General features: G+C 55.9%; 1 protein-coding gene across 5 annotated transcripts in view; it reads left to right on the top strand.

The window, feature by feature from the left end:
- Positions 1-8981, top strand: part of PWWP2B (PWWP domain containing 2B) — a 29985-nt gene extending 21004 nt beyond the window's left edge. For 4 of the 5 annotated variants that reach the window (XM_043988282.1, XM_043988281.1, XM_043988284.1 and 1 more), the window contains exon 4: positions 2598-3198. The gene's annotated coding sequence lies outside the window, so the exon portion shown is untranslated. Of the gene's footprint in view, positions 1-2597; positions 3199-8595 lie in introns of those variants that run through there. The other variant, XM_043988286.1, reaches the window with a different exon arrangement.
- Positions 8982-20175: the final 11194 nt, after the last annotated feature.

Below are 20175 nucleotides of genomic sequence, written 5' to 3'. Positions count from 1 at the left end.
CCATCCCTTCATATTCAGTTCAGACCTGTGTCCCCTGTGAATTCCTTACTGGAAAAGTTCTTAGGAGTTGGAAGTATTATTTTCTCGTGTATGACCGTAAACAGCCTAACCTTTTAATGTCCCTCGTGGTTTCTTTTCCCTGTTTACCTTTTTATGCTTCTCCAGGGTCTTGTCCTTGAAAGTCTAATTTTCTATTCAGTTCAGGTCTTTTCATCACAAATGCCTGAAAGTCCTCTTTTTCATTGAAGTCCCATTTTTTCCTCTGAAAGAGTATACTCAGCTTTGCTGGGTACGTGATTTTTGGCTGAAGTCCCAGTTCCTTTGCCCTCTGGAGTATCATATTCCATGTCCTCCCGTCCTTTAATGTAAAAGCTGCTAGATCTCGCTTTATCCTTATTGGAGCTCCACAGTATTTAAATTCCTTTTTTCTAGCTGCTTGCAATATTTTCTCCTTGACCTGGGAGTTCTGGAATTTGGCTATAATATTCCTGGAGGTTTTCCTTTTGGGTTCTCTTTCAGGAGGTGATCGGTGGATTCTTTTAATTTCTATTTTAGCTTCTGCTTCTAGCATATGAGGGCAATTTTCCCTCACAATCTCTTGGAGGATGGTGTCTAACCTCATGTTTTGGTCCTGGTTTTCAGGTAGTCCAGTGATTTTCAAATTATCTCTCAAATTCTAGGTCAGCTCTTTTTCCAAGGAGATATTTCACACTGCCCTCTATTTTTTCATTCAGTTGGATTTGCTTTACTGTGTCTTGGTTTCTCATAAGGTCACTAGCTTCCATGGCCTGCGACCAGTTCCTATTTTTCTTGGAAGCTTTGGATGTAGGGGCCCTGTGGTTGATTTCCTTTTCTGAGGGTGCCCCTTGATCTTCCTTGTTGCTGAAGAAACTTTCTATGGTTCTGAACTTTGCTTGCTCATCTTTGACTTGACTTTTAGTTGGGGGGGGGGCGGCGGCGCGCGCTGCTTCTTGGCTGCGCTATTGTCCTCCTTCAGAGGGTCCCAGGTGTTTTGGTTTGAGGGAGGCAGGAGGGGAGGTTTTTCTCTCGTGGCCTGTTCTCTGGTCCGAAGATAACCTCAAGCCAACTTGCTAGTTGACCAGCCAGCAGAGGCTGTGGGGGTTTTTAGCCTGCACCCCTCCCCCACGTGGGCCGCCTGCCCTCAGGATTTCTTCCTGGTTCCTGGCTGGGGTGGGACGGCCGAATTCCTCCCTAGGTCCTGCTGACAGGCCTGCACTTTACCCTCGGCCAGCCCTCTCACCCAGCCACAAGCTCTGTCCAAAAGATGCTGGTGCTGCAGCTGATTCGGAGGCTCGGGGGTTAAGTTCTTCTAGTGCAGTGTGCCTGGGGTCTCTGTTGGCGATCGAAGGGTTGGACTTTACTTGAAGCCTAGCACGGCCCCCTTTAATCTATCTATAGCTGGAAAATAATCTCAGCCTGTATTTTTGTGGGTTTTTCTGATCCAGGGGGTCTTCTATTGCTGTTTTGGGGGTAGTTGTATCAGGAGCTCTGTGCATTTAATGTCTTTCCTCTGCCATCTTGGCTCCACCCCCTCAGTGCCCTGAAGTCTTACAGAGGCCCATCCCTTCTCCTGGGGTCAGACCATTGGGCCTCCCAGCACTGCCTTGTCTTGCCCTGTCTGGGCACACGCTATGGGCTGATACTCCCAAAGGTCTGTTAGCAGAGCCAGGGGCTTGGTCCTGGGTTCAAAACCTGCCTCTGGTTATGCTTGCTGCCTGTGTGGTCTTAGGGCAGACAAAAGTTCCCTCAGGACCCGGCGGTGTGTTCTTTTTCTTTCTATCCCTCCTGCTTAGTCCAGTTGGTGCCCGCCATAGTTGTCGTTTGATGAGGGGTCCTCGGTGTGGACAGATCTCTCTGTGCTGATGATGTTGTTGGGCTTGAGACCGGCTCCTTGCTGGGGGTCAGCCACCTGCCTGTAGTCGTGAGTGATGAGAGGTGCACATGGAGAGAGCGAGTCTTGGGGTGAGCCCTGGGGCTGTCACACTGCTCCTGGCTCTGACCTGAGGTTTGGAAATGGATCCTGCCTCTGCGTCTCCTCCATCCTGAGCCCAGTTACTGGGGGGGGGGGGGGGGCTGCCAAGCTAAGCCTCATCCTGTCAGCTCGTGGCCAGTTCTGCCCAACAAAGCACTTCTCCCCACTTGTCGTTGAGATGACCTGAGCCTGGAGCCAGCCTGGCATATAGTTGGCGCTACCTTAATGCTGGCTGCTGCTCATTGTTACTGTTGATTCCCGTTATTACTGGGCTGCTGGGGTGTGCCCAGAGGGACTCAGGCCCAGGTGTCTGCAAGGGACCTGAGGAGAAGGGAGTGGGTGGACGGAGAAGCCAAGGTTGAGGCCCTGACTTGGGGACCCTGCAGCCTGGGAGCCAGGCTGCCCGTGGGAGGGGGGGTGAGCTAACCCAGCTTCCTTTGGTGTTATCCTGTAGGGTCTAGATAAGGCCGAGTCTCCGGGGAGACCCTTCTGGAAAGAGTCAAGATGGGGGGGGGGGGGCCGTAACCGGAGTGCTCAGCGGGGTCTGGGGGGGTGGCCTGCAGCCCAGAGGCGGGGCACAGATTTGACTTTTCCCCCTCCCCAGGTAACCGATGATGAGCGCCCAGCTGTTCTCCCAGAGTCTGACTTCTGCCAACATCCTGCCGTGTTCCCCACAACAGCCTCGAGGATGCCACCCGCATGGGTGGGCATCGGGGAGGGCTTCTGTCTGACTGCAGGAAAGGGAAGTGAGGGAGCCCTGGCCCCGAGAAGACACCGACTGGCGGCCCAGGAGAGCCGCCCTCACGCTCGGAATGTATTTATTCTTCCTGATTAAACTACCACGTTAGCTTAGATCCTCGGGCCGAGAAGGTGCCCGGCCCAACGAGTTGCTGCTGCTGCTTTGAAGACCCCCCTGCCCCTCTGCCTTGGCGCCTCCTGGCCCACAGAGTGGGCATCAGAGCCCATGCCCCAGCTGCTGCCCCACCCCCGCATGATCAGGTCTTCCACTCCCGCCCCAGCCCCCGCCTGCCCCTCCCCGCTGGGCGCCGAGGCGGCCTGGAGCTCAGCCAAGCAGAGTGGACAGATGGGGGTTGGGCTTTTTCCTCCTTTTGTCACTTTAAAGACCAAAAACGTGTGCGTGGAGCCCGTCGGCACCCACTGGTTTAACTGTACAAAGATCCCAAATAAATCTGTGCATCAGTCCACCAGTCGCAGCCCTGGGCTCCCTCTGTGTGTGTGTTTGGGGGGGGGGGGGCACGGAATCCCTGCCTTGGACCAGCCCGTGTTCCCCAGTGAACCGTGTGAGGCTTCCTGGGGGTGCAGAGCTTCCCATCTGAGCCATGGGTGTGAATTCTGGCTCCTCCCTGAGGAACCTTGGGCAAGCTGGAAGGTGCCTGGGAGGCCCGTCCCCATTGTAGAGATGAGAACGCTGAGGCCAGTGACATGGAGTCTGATCTGGGAGGCTCTGGCCTCTCCCCATTGGGCAGAAGGGCCCTTTCCAGATGGGATGGTGGGGCCAGCTGAGGCCCTATCCCGCCACAGCTCCCTCCCTCCTGGGACAGCCTCTGAGCCCCCAAGGGGCAAGGGGGCACCTTGAGTGGGGGGAGGGAGCATGTAAGAGCAAGCACCTGCCCTCTGGGGCTTATGGAGATACCTGGGCAGTATCAGTTTGCTAATCACTGGGGAAATCCCAGAGGGCTTCCTGGAGGAGAGGACACCAGAGCTGAATCTCCAAGGGGAAATGCCGGAGCTTCAAGTCAACCCACCACATTTATCTGGCACCTGCTGGGTTCAAGTCGCCGTGCTGGGCACAAAGGGGATGGGTGGGGTGGGTGGGGCTAGGAGAGGGGCCACCTGGGGAGGGGCCAGGAGCTGGAGAAGAGCATGATTATGGGGAGGGGGCCAGACAGCAGAGCCCCTTCCCCAGGGCCCCAACTGGACCGTGTCGGGGTGACAGCTGGGAAAGCAGAGAGGTCTAGGGCCAGGATGTGGGTGAGGGGGGCATTGGCACAGGGAGACAGGGCAGGGGCCTGTGGGGTCATAGGATGATGGCAAGAGGCAGCAGGGCAGGTGTGGGTGGGCAAGTGCATCATCTCTGCCTCGGTTTCCCCTTCTGTAAAAGTGGGCAGTTAAACCCTGTGGGCTTAGGTCTAAGCACCCTTGTTGTGGGCAGGTGAGGCTGGAGGAGTGACCTGTGAGAATTGGGAGGCCCAGGGGGGAGGCAGACCTGGAGCAGCAGGCCCTCGGATGGGCCAGGAGTTGACCTAGGAAAGGAGGGAGCCGATCAGGCCCTGAGAGTGAGTCTGTGGGTGAGGGCGGGAGTGGACCCAGGCCCGTGCAGCAGTGAGTGGGGCAGGCCTGTTCTGGGGGCCACCGACAGAGGAGCAGCGTCTACACTTGTGGTCATCCCCTGCCCAGGAAACCAGCCAGGCGGCCCCGGTGGAGTCCAGGCCTCGTCTCTGGGGGGGAGCAGCCCCGGGCTGACTGGGGCCTCTGGCGGGGATCACGGTCAGGGGATCTGCCAACAAGCATTCCATTACCGGCCCGGAGATGTGGCCCTGGCACCGAGGGGAGTGGCTTGTCGGGTACTGTGCCTGGCGCTGGGGATACCCCTGGCTCCCAAGCACGGGTGAGTGTGTGTCCTTGGGCATCTGTGTGGGCAGGGAGGAAGCCATGTGCAGAGGACTGGAAATGGCCCCACGGGTCCCTCAGCTGAGGCTGGGGCCAGGCTCTGGGTTCTAGTCCTGGCCCTGCCGCCAGCCCCCGGGGCTGTGCCCCACCGTCTCTCGGCCCCTTCTGACTTGACTCATTCATTCATTTGTTCGTTTAAACGCGCTGCAGACACCTCGGCCTGCCCCTTCGGGGTTGGCATCGTGGGAGCTGATCTGGAGGGGTCTGGGGGAGGGGGATCACTGGGCTCCCAGAGGGGCCGATAGGCTCCTAATGGGGTCGGGGTCAGGAGCTCTAGGAAGACGTTGGGCGGAAGTGGCCAAGGCAAGCCTTGGGGAGGCAGATCCCTGAGGATGTGGAGGTCACAAGGGCTACTCCCCTTTTACAGACCAGGTGGTGCCCCCTAGAAGAGGTGGGAACCGGTGGACAAAGCCTTGCCAGCCTGGGGCCCTTTCCTCCGGAGGCTGGACTGCTCCTTGTTGAAGCCTCCCTTGGAGGAGCCCCTGGGGCCAGGCAGGCCCCAGCTTCCTCCCCGGGCTGCTCGTGTGTCTGTGGGGATGCTGGGGAGCCCTTGGGGAGATCTGGGTAATGTGCCCTTTAAATGCGCTTCTCTGGGGCTGAGCCCAGGTCCTGCCCAGCTGCATATGGTCTAGGGAGGGGGGAAGGGGCAGCAGCTATGGTCCTGTTGAGCCCTGCACGACCCACCTGATGATAACTCAGAAGTTTTCTCCAAACTAAAGGACAGACACACCCAAGAAGTAGGGAGAGAACTCCATGAGGTGTGGGACCACCACGGTTCCCCACTCAAGCCTTTACCATCCCACCTATCCTCTATAAAATCCTCGTTCCTAGGAAGGTTAGGGAAGGTCAAAGTTCTAAACTTTCCTCCAGTACTTGCTTTTTGTTCTTTTTTTCTGTGGCAATGAGGGTTAAGTGACTTGCCCAGGGTCACACAGCTAGTAAGTGTCAAGTGTCTGAGGTTGGATTTGAACTCAGGTCCTCCTGAATCCAGGGCCAGTGTTTTATCCGCTGGGCCACCTAGCTGCCCCATGGGGAGTGTACTTTACAGAGGCGTACCTAAGGACCCCCAGCACCTATTTTCCCTGTGACACCCCCTTGAGGTCTCCCCCAGCCTCCCTCTCCTCTCCAGCCCATCCCTGCCCAGGGCCAAAGGGACATTCTCCCACCCCCTCTTTCCTCAAGACAGATTTGAGCTCAGAAACACCCCACCCCCAACCTGGGCCCCACCTCACTTTCAGTCTTGCTTCAGGTGGCTTTCCTGCCCGGGCTTCTCACTCCAATCAGACTTGCCTGTTGGCTGCCCCAACCCCTGCCCAGGGCCTGGCCCCCTCCCTCTAGAAGGACAGTGTGAGCTCCTTGGAGGCAGGCTCCAGGCCTGTTCCCTAGCCCCCTGCCCTGCAGCTGGCCCCTGGGAGGTCAGAGGCTACCCTGGGTGGCCTGAGCAGGAGCTCAGGGTGGTGAGAGGCAAGAAGGAAGGACCTTTAATGTTGATATGGGTGCTCTGGTTAATCATGACAGGCTCTGAAGGGGCCCCCAAGAAAAGTACTAGAGAGGGGCCCCACCCCAGGAGGGGAGGAGCTGCCCCATGGCTGGGGGTGGGAGACAGGGTCGGCAGAAGGAGGGCAGGGGACAGCGTGAGGGGAAATGTGCAGGCGGGACATGCCAGGAGGCCCATGAGGGACGGAAGCCTGGCCTCAGGTGGCGCTCTCACTGCCCACTGCTGAATTGCTTTGGGCTTGGAAGGCCTCTGGAGGTCCCCACTGTGGGCTGCATTTCTCCTATAGGTGGTAGCAGAGACCTTAAAGATCCTCTCATTTGATAGATGAAGAAACTACAGCTTTAAGAGTCCAAGACTCTTGGACCCAGTCACCCAGTCAGTCAGTGGCAGGATTTGAATCGAAGTCCTCGGCCTCCCAAAGGACAACAGTTGCCCTGGGAGGTGGTGAGCGTCCCGTCTCCGGAGGTCTTCAAGGACAGACTAGATGACCCCTTGTCAGGCATGTTGTTGTGGGGTCCTTGTTCCCCTGTGGGTAGGCCAGCGTGGTCCTCTCTGGTTCAGAGATGCTAAGATTCTGGGACTCTGATTGGACCACCCTACCTTCCCCTGATACAGGGCCTTCCCCGGGACCTGCCTCCTCTTGGCCGTGGGCAGCCATGCCCCAGAGGAGGGAGGGAGGAGGGAGCAGGGATGGACAGCTCCATTTTGCATTTCAGACACTGAGGCACAGAGGGGAATGTCACTGCAGCCTTCCCAAGCAGGAGCAGATGACTCCACCGCCTCCCCGCAGGTTGGCGCCCCCTTAGCGCACAGCCTCCATCCATGAAATCCCCTCCAGTCTGTCCTCTGTCCCTGGACCAGTGCTGAATGGACAGCACTGTGGGAAGGAAGGGCCAGACTGTCAGCGAGCCTGCCACGTGTCCTGTCCCAGGGCTGGCTGGTGGGGACGTGTCAGGGGCCAGCCTCCCACCGTCTCTGCTCGACCAGGGCTGGGGCCGCACTTCTGGGGAGCCTGCGTGCTCCTGGGCGAGTGCACCTTCACCCCTGGCTCCGGGTTCCTGTCTGAACCCCAGCGTCGGGCCTTAAAGGAGCCTCATCCTTGGTCCCAACCCATCCTCTGACACCGGCCCCTGCTCGGTCTCATCTGGGACCCTGGCTCCAGGCTAGCCTGCCTAGGACCGGGCTTCAGACGCATCCGAGCGGTCCACAGCCACGGGCGACAAGGGCGAGAACTGCTTATAATTAGAGAAGAGTCCTTAAGGCAAAGATGACAAAGCAGGGCTGGGGGCCAGCCCTTCCTCTAATGTGACCATGTGGCGTCTCCACCTTTTGCACTAGCCCTGAGCCCGAGGACACCAAAGAGGACAAGGACCCAGGGGTACAAAAAGACTGGAGTCTGAGAAACACTCCCTGGGGAGCGAAGGGGATGCGATGGAGCCAGGAGAGCCGACGGACACTGGGAAATTTGTGTGGAAACACCCACCCCACCGCCCTCCCCCCCACCCGCTGCCACCAAAATGCAGGAAAGGGACCGAGCATTCATTAAGTGTCTGTTTGGGGTTAGGGTTAGAGCCAGTGGTGAGTGTGGGGTGTGGGGAACTGTGTGACTGAGTGTGGGTGATTGTGTGACTGTGACTGAGTGTGGGGTGTGACTGTGTGACTGAGTGTGGGTGATTGTGTGACTGTGTGGTTGTGTGACTGTGAGTGTGGGGTATGGGTCATTGTGTGACTGTGTGACACTCTCAGGAGGCCCTGGCTCCAGGAGACCAGCAGAGCACACACATGCACATGGGCAGGGCATCCATTACTGCTTTCCCAGTCACTTAGTTAGCAAGAGTCCATGTAGGGTGCAGGCCTGTGTCCCCAGCTCTGAGGTTCTGCCCCCTTCTACCTTCTTCTACGGCTCCACCTCTCAGGAGAGATCCATGGGCTTTGTTACAATCAGGAGAGTCAGAGCCACCAGCTCCCATGAGGTCTGTCTCAGAGCCCCCTTTCCCAGTCCCTTGGAAGTTTCCAGCAATGCTTGGATGGGGGGCTCTTGATCTGCAAATGAGAGGGACTGCGCTAGGGGGCTGCCTGCCTGTTTTAATGAAAAACTGTCAATATCAGCGACTCTGTCCTATCTGTTAGACCCATACCGTCATTGGGGAAGGCCCCTCCTAAACCATGAGGCCTTGGCTCCCCCATCTTCCATCCCTGCCCCTACCCTCCAGGCCTCCATCCCTGCCACTCCCAAACCATGAACCCCTGGTTCCCCCATCCCTGCTCCTCCACCCCCTGCCTCCCTCCCCCAGCCTCCTTCCCCCACCCCACCCCTGCTCCTCCCCCAAGACTCCCTCCCCCCCCCCAGGTCAGCTCCTCTCCCAGCAGGCCCATTAATTGTCAGCTGAGATGGTCTCCTTTTCCCACGCAGGATCCCAAGGATTAGCTCTCATCGGGTCTCCCGCCTGCACAGCTCTGGTGATCTTGGCGGCATTTTGGTTGGGAATCGCTGCCTGCGGCTCTTGGGGAAGCTTCAGTACGAGGGGGGGTTGATGGCAAACAAGCCCCCGAGGAGCTCGTGGATGGAGGGAAGAGATCTGAGAAGTGGCTGCATCCGCACGGCTCACTTGGCTCCTCTGGGAGACAAAAAGGCCGGAGCCCGGCAGCCTCCATGGAGCCTCGGAGACCGGCCCTGCAGCAGCCCCTAGCGCTGGCATTGTTCAGCCACCTCACGCCCTCAGGTCGTCCTTTCCCAGGCCTGGGCCCAGCACTAGGGAGCCTTCCAGAACCCCCTTCTTCTTCTTGTCTTTTGTTCTCAAGGAGGACTTGTACTGGATTGGATTGAAGTGAGGGAGGGCTGTGCAAGGTCAGGAGCCTCACTCTCTCCTCCGGAGCCATTTGGGTCCAGTGGTGAGATATACATCAGGAGGACTGGAGATGCCCTGGGATGTTTGAGGCAATGGGGTAAAGTGACTGGCCCAGGGTCACATGGCTAATAGGTGTCTGAGGGGAAATTTGAACTCAGGTTCTCATAACTCCAGGACCAATGCTTTATCTACTTGTCCACCTAGCTGCCCCTCAAAGGTCCCTAGAGTGGCCTTCAAGGCCCGAGGGTCACAACTGTGCGATGAGGACGCCCAGGGAAGACCCCTGCTGCCTGTGGCCAGGACACCTTTGGCCTGGGAGGGATGCTTGGTTTACTGTGCCCTGGGTAGGGGGGCTGGGTCTCTGGCTGGGCTTTCAGCAGGCCCTTCTTGGAGCAGGACAAAACCTTGGGATCAGCTCTGTTTGGCTCTCTGGGAGGGTCTGTCTGGGTCTTTGCAGATGCACATTCCTCCACATACCTCCAGGCAGAGGCAGGGACAAAGGGAAGGGAACAAGGACAGGCTATCCTAGGCAGCAGCTCAGGGGAGGGCATGGGGACCAGAAAGGAGAGGGCCCAGAGTCACTCCAGTTCTGTAGGTTGGATCACAAGCCACGCTTCCCCCACAGCACCACGGGAGAAGGCATGGAAGAAAGGACTCTGGTCTAGAGGAAACTCACAGGGAAATAGGTGTGGGCGTCCTTAGGTATTCCTCTGTAAATAATTATGCTATTTATTATAAGAATCTAAGTCATTTCCCAATTGAGAAATGGTCAAAGGATATGAACAGGCAGTTTTCTGATGAAGAAATCAAAGCTATCTATTGCCATATGAAAAAATGCTCTAAATCACTATTGATTAGAGAAATGCACATTTAAACAACTCTGAGGTACCACCTCACACCTATCAGATTGGCTAATATGACAAAAAAGGAAAATAATAAATGTTGGAGAAGCTGTGGAAAAATTGGAACACTAATGCATTGTTGGTGGAGCTGTGAACTGATCCAGCCATTCTGGAGAACAATTTAGAACTATGCCCAAAGGGCTATAAAGTTGTGCATATCCTTTGACTCAATGGTACCACTGCTAGGTCTGTATCCCAAAGAGATCATAGAGGAGGGAAAAGGACCCAGATGTACAAAAATATTTATAGCAGTTCTCTTTGTGGTGGCAAAGAATTGGAAATTGAGGGGATGCCCATCAACTGGGGAATGGCTGAACAAGTTGTGGTATATGAATGGAATGGAATACTATTGTGCTGTAAGAAACAATGAGCAGAGGGGCAGCTAGGTGGCGCAGTGGATAGAGCACTGACCCTGGATTCAGGAAGACCTGAGTTCAAAATCTGTCCTCAGACACTTAACAGTTACTAGCTGGGTGACTCTAGACAAGTCACTTAACCTCAATTGCCTCACCAAACAAATAACAAAAACAAAAACAATGAGCAGGCGAATTTCAGAAAAACCTAGGAGGACTTACATGAACTGATGCTGACTGAGAGGAGCAGAACCAGGAGAACATTGTACACGGTAACAGCAACATTGTGTGATGAACGATGGTGAATAGACATGACTCTTAGCAGTGCAATGATCCAAGACAATTTCAAAGAACTCATGATAGAAAATGTTCTCAACATCCAGAAAAAAGAACTGTGGATTATGAAAGCAGATTGAACCATACTGTCTCTACTTTTGGGCTAGTTTTTTTCCTTCTTTTTTGAGGTTTTTCCTTTGTGCTGTTTTTTCTCTCACAATATGACTAATGCAGAAATATGTTTAATGTGATTGTACATATATAACCCATATCAGTTTGCTTTCTGTCTTGGAGAGGGGGGAGGGAAAAATTGGAACTAAAAATCCTATGAGGATAAAGCACTGGCCCTGGATTCAGGAGGACCTGAGTTCAAATTCAACCTCAGACACTTGACACTAGCTGTGTGACCCTGGGCAAGTCACTTATCCCTCATTGCCCTGGGCAAAAAAAAAAATCCTATGAAAATAAATGTTGACAACTATTCTTACGTGTAGCTGGAAAATAATAAAATACTTTTATTAACAATAATAATAATAAATAAAAGTGCCGGGCAATTTTCCAAAGGCAACAAAAAATTTCTCTCTCTCTCTCTCTTTCTCTCTCTCTCTCTCGCTCTCTCTCTCTCTCTCTCTCTCTCGCTCTCTCGCTCTCTCTCTCTCTCGCTCTCTCTCGCTCTCTCTCTCTCTCTCTCTCTCTCTCTCTCTCTCGCTCTCGCTCTCTCTCGCTCTCTCTCTCTCTCTCTCTCTCTCTCTCGCTCTCTCGCTCTCTCTCGCTCTCTCTCTCTCTCTCTCTCTCTCTCGCTCTCTCGCTCTCTCGCTCTCGCTCTCTCTCGCTCTCTCTCTCTCTCTCTCTCTCTCTCTCGCTCTCTCTCGCTCTCTCTCTCTCTCTCTCTCGCTCTCTCTCGCTCTCTCTCTCTCTCTCTCTCTCTCTCTCTCTCTCGCTCTCTCGCTCTCTCGCTCTCGCTCTCTCTCGCTCTCTCTCTCTCTCTCTCTCTCGCTCTCTCTCGCTCTCTCTCGCTCTCTCTCTCTCTCTCTCGCTCTCTCTCGCTCTCTCTCTCTCTCTCTCTCTCTCTCTCTCTCTCTCGCTCTCGCTCTCGCTCTCGCTCTCTCGCGCCTGCTAAATGGCTTAGAGACATTCTCCCCCAAGAACAGAAGGAAGATGAAAACTTTTGTGGAGGACGACAATGGACAGTTCCCTTTGGGGAGGGGTGGGGAAAGCTTGACTGAGGGGCGGGGTCCTGACTTCTGGAGTTATGGGGCGTGGGGTGTGCTCAAGTAGTAGCTAGGCCTAACAGGCTTATCTCCCTTTACTTCTTAGGTGAGTCTGTCCTTTAGTTTGGCTTCTCAAGGAGAAAACCTCTGAGTGACCCCAGCCCCACATCGGAATCAAACCAGGCTTGAAGAAAAAGATTTGGGTTCAAATTCTGAGCTTGCTTGGCTTCAGGCAGCAGGCCAGCCACTTCTCTGGGGCCTACTTCCTCATCTGGAAAATGAGGCAGCCAAGACCTCCCTTGGGGGGGGGGGCCCATAGGAGGAGCTTTAAACCGGGATGCACTTGGGGCCAGTTGTACTACACAGCTCCCAGCTACTCCCCTTTTCCTGCATTAGCTCCTGCGTTCTTTCATTCATGCATGCATTCATTCACCAATGCATTCGTTCGTGCCTTCACTAATGCATGCATCCATCAAACAATGGATGATTGGATGGTCCCCTGGGTTTGGTTCCTGCTGCTCTCCTCCAGAGGCCTGGCCCTGGCCCCTCCAGGGCTGCTTGCTGGACTGACTGGAGAGGACACTGAGTGTTTCCTGCTTTTTTAGGCACCAGGCCTTGGAATCAGCCAGGGCTTGGAAGAAATCTTCCAGGCGAAAGAAAATTGTCTGTTTCTGGACAAACCTGTTCTGGCTGTGGTTGCCAGGCTCATGAGAAAGTCAACCTTTGGCCTCCCCTTCCCCCTTCTCCTCTTCCTCCTCCCCTTCCTCTCCCCCTCCCCTTCCCCTCCCTCTCCCCTCCCCCCTTCCCCCTTCTCCTCCCCTTCCCCCTTCTCCTCTTCCTCCTCCCCTTCCTCTCCCCCTCCCCTCCCCTCCCCCCTTCTCCTCTTCCTCCTCCCCTTCCTCTCCCCCTCCCCTTCCCCTCCCTCTCCCCTCCCCCCTTCCCCCTTCTCCTCCCCTTCCCCTCCCCTTCCCCCTTCTCCTCTTCCTCCTCCCCTTCCTCTCCCCCTCCCCTCCCCTCCCCCCTTCTCCTCTTCCTCCTCCCCTTCCTCTCCCCCTCCCCTTCCCCTCCTCCTCCTCCCCTTCCCCCTTCTCCTCTTCCTCCTCCCCTCCCCCCTTCTCCTCTTCCTCCTCCCCTTCCTCTCCCCCTCCCCTTCCCCTCCTCCTCCTTCCCTTCCCCCTTCTCCTCTTCCTCCTCCCCTTCCTCTCCCCCTCCCCTTCCCCTCCTCCTCCTCCCCTTCCCCCTTCTCCTCTTCCTCCTCCCCTTCCCCCTTCTCCTCTTCCTCCTCCCCTTCCTCTCCCCCTCCCCTTCCCCTCCTCCTCCTTCCCTTCCCCCTTCTCCTCTTCCTCCTCCCCTCCCTCTCCCCTCCCCCCTTCTCCTCTTCCTCCTCCCCTTCCTCTCCCCCTCCCCTTCCCCTCCTCCTCCTTCCCTTCCCCCTTCTCCTCTTCCTCCTCCCCTTCCTCTCCCCCTCCCCTTCCCCTCCCTCTCCCCTCCCCCCTTCTCCTCTTCCTCCTCCCCTTCCTCTCCCCCTCCCCTTCCCCTCCTCCTCCTTCCCTTCCCCCTTCTCCTCTTCCTCCTCCCCTTCCTCTCCCCCTCCCCTTCCCCTCCCTCTCCCCTCCCCCCTTCTCCTCTTCCTCCTCCCCTTCCTCTCCCCCTCCCCTTCCTTCTCCTCCCCTTCCCCTCCCCTTCCCCCTTCTCCTCTTCCTCCTCCCCTTCCTCTCCCCCTCCCCTTCCCCCTTCTCCTCTCCCCCTCCCCTTCCTCTCCCCCTCCCCTTCCCCTCCCTCTCCCCTCCCCCCTTCTCCTCTTCCTCCTCCCCTTCCTCTCCCCCTCCCCTTCCTTCTCCTCCCCTTCCCCTCCCCTTCCCCCTTCTCCTCTTCCTCCTCCCCTTCCTCTCCCCCTCCCCTTCCCCCTTCTCCTCTCCCCCTCCCCTTCCTCTCCCCCTCCCCTTCCCCTCCTCCTCCTTCCCTTCCCCCACCTCCTCTTCCTCCTCCTTTCCCTCCCCCTCCCCGTTTATTTTCCCTGTGTCCACTGTGCTCCATTTGGTCTGACCACAAAGAGCCTGTGGCTTCAGCTCTGGCTCTGGGCCCAGAGGAAGGCACTTTGGGGCCTGCTGGGAGGGAGGGAAGGATCTGCTTTTCCCTGCTGGGAACTGTCAACTTGCAAGCATTTGTTAAGCCCCAGGAGCTGAGCTGGACTCTGGGGTTCCTGAGACAGACACACACTGTGTCCTCAAGGAGTTTCTATTCCAACAGAGGAGAAGTCAATGAGGAGGGGACCCAGAGCCCCCCCTCCCCCCCAGGCCCCTGCGGCTGGGCTGGTGGTCGGGAGAGGCCTTCCCGGAGGAGGGGGCCTTCGGCAGAGTGGAGAAGGCTGTCTTAGGCCTCCTCAGATTGGATCAGCACAGGGAGAAGGACCACGGGGAATGGCAGCCGGACCCTGCCGCGGGGGTGTCTGGGGGCTCGCCTGGGCTCTCTCCGGGTGGGTCCAGCCAGAAGCCCCCAGAGCTTTCCAGAGCCACACACTGGCCCTCCCAGCCACTCAACTCTGCTGAGAAACGTCCTTCCTCTGGTGTCCAGTCTGTCCGATAATGAAGTCGCCTCGTTCCAGCCTCCTGCTGCCGCAGACAGGCCTGCAAGGGCCGGCACTGAGGACACCGAGGGCCGGCACCCAGACCTATAGGACATCTCCAACACAGGCTGAGTGAGCAGGCTCTAAGCCTCCTCTGGTTCCTGCAGAGGGCAGGAGGTGCCTTGCTCCTGTCTCAGAAGTCAGAGTCCCGGCAGCCCCTCCAGGCCGAAGATGCATCGACATCTGGGGGTTCTTCTGCCCCCCGGGCTGAGCAGTGCCTCAGAAGGGCAGGGGCAGCCCAGGGAAGATGATCTGGGCCACAGGGTTGGGGAACAGGACCAGGACCTGGGGCAAGGCGAAGTCCCCCCATCCCCCCCAGGGCCAACTAAGGGTGCTTCCTGGAGGGATGGCCTGGGGAACAGGTGCTGCTGCTCCCTAAGAAATGAGGCCGTGGGGACTTCGACAAGACACTATGGCAAGTCTGGTCCGGACGGATGCAGGGGCCAGCAGGTCCGGGGGACCTGCTTATCCGAGAGCCAGACACAACAGCCACCAGAGGCGGCTCCCACAGAGGCCCGGTGATGCTCTAAGGAAGGCCTTGGGTCCTGCGGAAGGGGAGCAGGAGGTGGGGCTGGAGCAGCTGCAGCCCCAGGCCCCCTCACACACCTTGGTCTGGGGGAACCATCTCAGGTGCGTGCTGCACCCCTGACCACTATCCCTTAAAGAGGAAGGAGTGGCTCTGCGCTATAGCTGCTATAGCGGGGCTTGACCCCCTTCCCCACACGTGCCCCCCCCCCAACACACATGATGCAGAGCAAACACGTTCATTTATCCAAATTGATAGCAAAACGGTCATTACAGAAAGTATAGGCGGGAGAATACAGGCCAGATAGCACAGAGTGAATGAGTCTCCCATTGGGAGAGAGAGAGAACTCAGCTAGAGAGGGAGGGAGGGAGGGAGGGTGATGGGGGAGGGAAAGAGAGGGAGGGGGAGAGGAAGACAGGGGGAGGGAGAGAGGGAGGGAGGGGAGGAGGAAGAGAGGGAGGAGGGAGAGAGGGAGGAGGGAGAGAGGGGGGAGGGAGAGAGTCTCCGATCTCACCAGAGGGGAAGTCCCTCCAACTTCGGGTAGTCAGCTGGGAAGCACACGCCTCACTCCTTCCCGTGGTCTTTCTCCATCTTCAGGGACCTGAAGGGAAAACAGTAACTGTGTCTCCCTCCCAGCCCTCTCAAGCCTCCACCAGCTGCACACCTTAGACAGGGCGAGCGCTGAGAGCCCCATGCAAATGGTTGTGTGGACCAAGGGTTACAGAGCGTTTGCAAAGCACTTTGTAATATTGTCCTCAGATTAGCCTTGAGAGGGAGGTGCTGTTCTTTTTTTATTTTTGTTTGTTTTTGTGAGGCAATTGGGGTTAAGTGACTTGCTCAGGGTCACACAGCTAGTAAGTGTGTAAAGTGTCTGAGGCCAGACTTGAACTCAGGTCCTCCTGAATCCAGGGCCGGTGCTCTATCCACTGCGACACCTAGATGCCAGGGAGGTGTTGTTCTGATCCTCAGATTACAAGTGACTTTCCAGGGTCACAAAGCAGTATCTGAGGCTGGATTTGAACTCAGCTCTTCCTGACTCCAGAGTCCCAGAATGGTGGTGCTGCATGGGAACCTGGGAGGAACGGCCCCTCTAGTCTCTGTACACACAAGCAGCACGAAGCCTGCGCAGGGCAGGATGCCTCTGCTTCCTTCCGAGCCCAGCTGGGAGTCAGGCCCCTGTGGAGAGAGCAGAGCTGGCTCTCATTAGCCACGGGCACCCCCAGTTCTTCTGTGATTCTCCACAGCATTGGGCAGGGCTCACACGGTGGAGAGAGAGCCAGCCCCCAGCCAGGCAGCCCTGGGCCCACGACCTGCCTCTGACCCCTCCTGGCTGGTGGCCTCTTTACTGCCCAGGGCCCTAGGGATGCTCATGTGCTACCAGGGAGCATCTGCTCACTGGGCATCCCCCCCTCCAGGGGCCTGTAGGGGATGGTGAGGGCTGGAAGCTGCCCACCAAGGCCAGAGCTGGGGGCTGCAGCTTTGGGGGCCCCACCAAGGACATGACTCCCGGGTGGCAAGGAAGGATGGGGGAGGTTCCTGAAAAGTCGATTGGGGCCCTGGACAGGGTGAGCTGGGGCGGGGCACAGCATGAGGTGGGGCTGCCTGCCCCCAGAGGCAGCCTTCTTTGGCACGCCCCAAAGATGCAGGGCCAGCCGAACTTTCTCAGCCTCACTAAATTGATTTGAAATGTTCCATCGAGTTGCATTTCCTGTATTGTCTCGGGTTGGCTGACTGGCCACCCTTGCTGACCAATACTGACCCACAATGATAATCTGGTTTAAAGGGAAACAAGCTTCATGCCCGTGTTTTTCTCTAAAAATAATCCTCAAAGAACTGGAGAAAGTGGTTTGGACAGAGAGCTAGGAAGATGTGGGTTTGAATCCTGCCTCAGACTCCGTATTTGTGACCCTAGACAAGTCACCTCATCAACCGCAGCCTTGGTTTCCCCAACCACAAAATGGGGATGATCCTAGCACCTTCCTCACAGGGTTGTTGTGAAGATCAAACCACATGAGACGGTATAGACAAAGGGCTTTGCACACCTGATAGTGCTGCCTCAAGGTTAGCTGTGATTATCACTAGTTACTATTGTTCCTGAATGGGACGGGCCAATCTGCTCCCCCAAGGCCCCACTCAGTGTTCCTGTTGATTTCTAGCCCCATGGGCCCCTTCCTGGCCACGGCGACTGCACTTGCTTCTGTTTGTGCAGCGCGTGTATTTAACAAATACTTTTTATTTACTCACTCTTCAAAGATGAGGTTGATTGGACCAGACCCCAAGGGCCCCTCCAACTCCGAGGCTCCAGGCTTTTTTTTTTTTGGTCCAATTTTACATATCTGAATTTTATTTACTGAACTTCATCCTGTTTAGAGCAAACTAAGTTTTTTTTTAATTAATAAAGTATTTTTTCCCGTTACATGTAAAGATAGTTCTCAACTTTTGTCTATACAAGCTTTCCAATTTCAGATTTTTCTCCCTCCCTCCCCCCTCCCCTAGACAGCAGGTAATCTGATATAGGTTTTATATATATATACATATATATACATAATAACATTAATCCTATTTCTGCATTAGTCATGTTATAAGAGAAGAATCAGAGCAATGATGAAAAACCTCAAAATAGAAAAAACAGCACCAAAACCAAAAGAAATAATATGGTTCATTCAGCATCTATACTCCACAGTTCTTTTTTTTTTTTTCCTGGATTTGGAGATCCTCTTCCATCACGAGTTCCCTGGAACTCTTCTGTGCCATTGCATTGGTGAGGAGAATATAGTCCATCACAGTAGATCAACACTCAATGTTGATGATACTGTGTACCATGTTCTTCTGGTTCTGCTCATCTCACTCATTATCAGCCTATGCAAGACCCTCCAGGTTCCTCTGAACTCCTCCTGCTCATCATTTCTTACAGCACAATAGTATTCCATTGTATTCATATACCACAACTTGTCCAGCCATTCCCCAATGGATGGGCACCCCCTCAACTTCCAATTCCTTGCCACCACGTAAAGAGCAGCTATAAATATTTTTGTACATGTGGGTCCCTTTCCCCTTTCCATGATTTTTTTGGGAAAAAGGCCCAAAAGTGGTATTGCTGGGTCAAAGGGTATGCACAGCTTTATCGCCCTTTGGGCATAATTCCAAATTCTCTCCGAGGCTCCAGGCTTTTAACTACCAGGTTGTAGCATCTACAGGGAATCTCCTTCCCCGGGACAAAAGCCCGGCCGACAACCCAAGGCCTGACTCGGTGGCCCTGGGCTGTCCTCGGCGGGGCGGCCCCGCCCTGCTGACTCTCACAGCCTGCTGGCAGAGGGTCAGGCAGGCCAGGATTCAGCCAGAGGACCCCCCCCCCCCAACCTGCCTTCTGGACAGATGCTGATCCGGCTCGGAGCCAGGGAGCAGTCCTCCTCTTCCTCAACCACCACAGACTGTATGTGGATCCTCCAGCTCAGGGAGCAAGGGCTTCTCTGGAGGGTCCCCAGGCTTTGAGGGGGCGCATCAGCCCAACACCGCGATAACCCTGTGGCTGGGCTATGGACACCCAGCTTCACCAGCAGCACTCCACAAGAGTCAGGAGTATTGGGTGGCCATTCCTTGACAGGGTGATGGGGACCTGGCAGGAGACCTCTGCCCTGGGTGATGGGGACCTGTCACTTAGCGATTGGAGAGGACCCCATGCTTCAAGGAGAGCTGCCCGCCCGTGTGTAGTCAGGCTCCCGCCGGGCTGGATCTGAGAAGATGGGTTTCCGGGGGGCCGCCCACACAGAGGGGCCATTGTGGGCAGCTTGCTGGAGAATCACCCACAGAACCAAGTTTGAGTGGTCAGCTGGCTCCCTGTGAGCTGAGCCCGAAGAGCATCTTTGAGAGGGGGTGGCCTGGCGACCCCCTCTGCCTGTGCAGGGAGGGCAGGGATACAATGGAGGGAGGCCCGAGCAGAGCGTAGGGATGCTGGAGGAAGATTCTATGAGGATTGCTCCCAAGAGCCGGGAGGGTTAGCCCAGAGGAGAGGGGCTAGGGGCTGACGCTGGAGGGGGAAGGGGCTGGGGGAAGCAGAGCTTCCTTGGCAGGGCCTGGAAGCCTTCCCCTTGTCCTGCTCAGCCCCAAAGGGCAGCACCCAGAGCCAGGGAAGGAAGAGCCACTTGCTGATGTTGAGTTGGTCCCCCAGGCTCTGCCTGGGCCTCTTGGGGGCTTCACTCAGATGCCCACTTGTCAGGGAGGGTCTTCGGGGGTCCTCTTGGTCCTCGGAGGTTCTGTGCTTCTGATATCTGCTAGGGGAGGATCATTGAACCTGCTTTCGTTCCTCAGACTCTGAAGATGGAAAAAGCTTGTCCTGAGTATTTGTCATCTTGGCACAGTGTGGCCGACCCTGGACAAGGAGCCCCATCCTCTCCCGAGAGTTTGACTTAGTTCCCGTTTGTTCGATGTGGGGGTTAGTTTTATCTACAAGAGCCTCATGAGGCAAAAAGGAAGCCTGCGGCACACTCAGAATAGTCCTTCCCGAGAAATGGAACCGATCTGAGCCCAAGGCTTGGGTGTCTCCTGGGGCTCCAAGAGGTAGTTACCAAGTCTGTTCTCACAAACTCTGAAAGTGCCGGGGTAGGGGGGCTATCACCCCCACTGTAGAGACGGGCAGCTGAGGTTCTGAGAGATCACAGCTGCAGGAATCTAGGCCTGGCAGGCAGGGACCGTGGAGCTCCGCAGGCCCACCCAGAGGCACAGCAACGTCTTTGCAGCCGAAGGCCTCTGTTCACTGATCTGCCGACATTGTGTTCCATAGAAATGGGTCTCAGACTGACAGAGCAGGACTGAGAGGTCAGAATCGCAAAGGACCCTGGGTGAATCGAGCTGCCCACCTGATGATCCAGTCTGATGGAACAGACAGAAGCCTGCTGCTTTTCACTTTCTTTCATTGTGTTTCTTTTAATCAAGTTTTCTTGTACAAAATGACTCCTGCTGGTCAAGTTTGACATAATCATACATGTAGAACCCATATCTGACTGTTTGTCACCTTGGGGAGGGCGAAAGGCATGAAAATTGGAAACCAAAACTATAAAGAAAAACGTTTATTACAAAAAAATAATGAAATTACAATGTAGCTTGAAAAAGGAACTGCGGTCAACCAGGCCAACCCCCCTTTGAACAGATGGTCTTATGGGGCCTTACGTTACAGACAGTGAAACTGAGACACCGCGAGAAGCCGCGATCGTCGCTCCAGAGCCGGGAGGGGTCTCCAGCCTTCCAGCCCAT

Source organism: Dromiciops gliroides, chromosome 2 (assembly GCF_019393635.1).
Source record: "Dromiciops gliroides isolate mDroGli1 chromosome 2, mDroGli1.pri, whole genome shotgun sequence".
Lineage (NCBI taxonomy): Eukaryota > Metazoa > Chordata > Mammalia > Microbiotheria > Microbiotheriidae > Dromiciops > Dromiciops gliroides.
The sequence above is the reverse complement of the archived record's forward strand: the minus strand, read 5'-3'. Positions and strand labels throughout refer to the sequence as shown.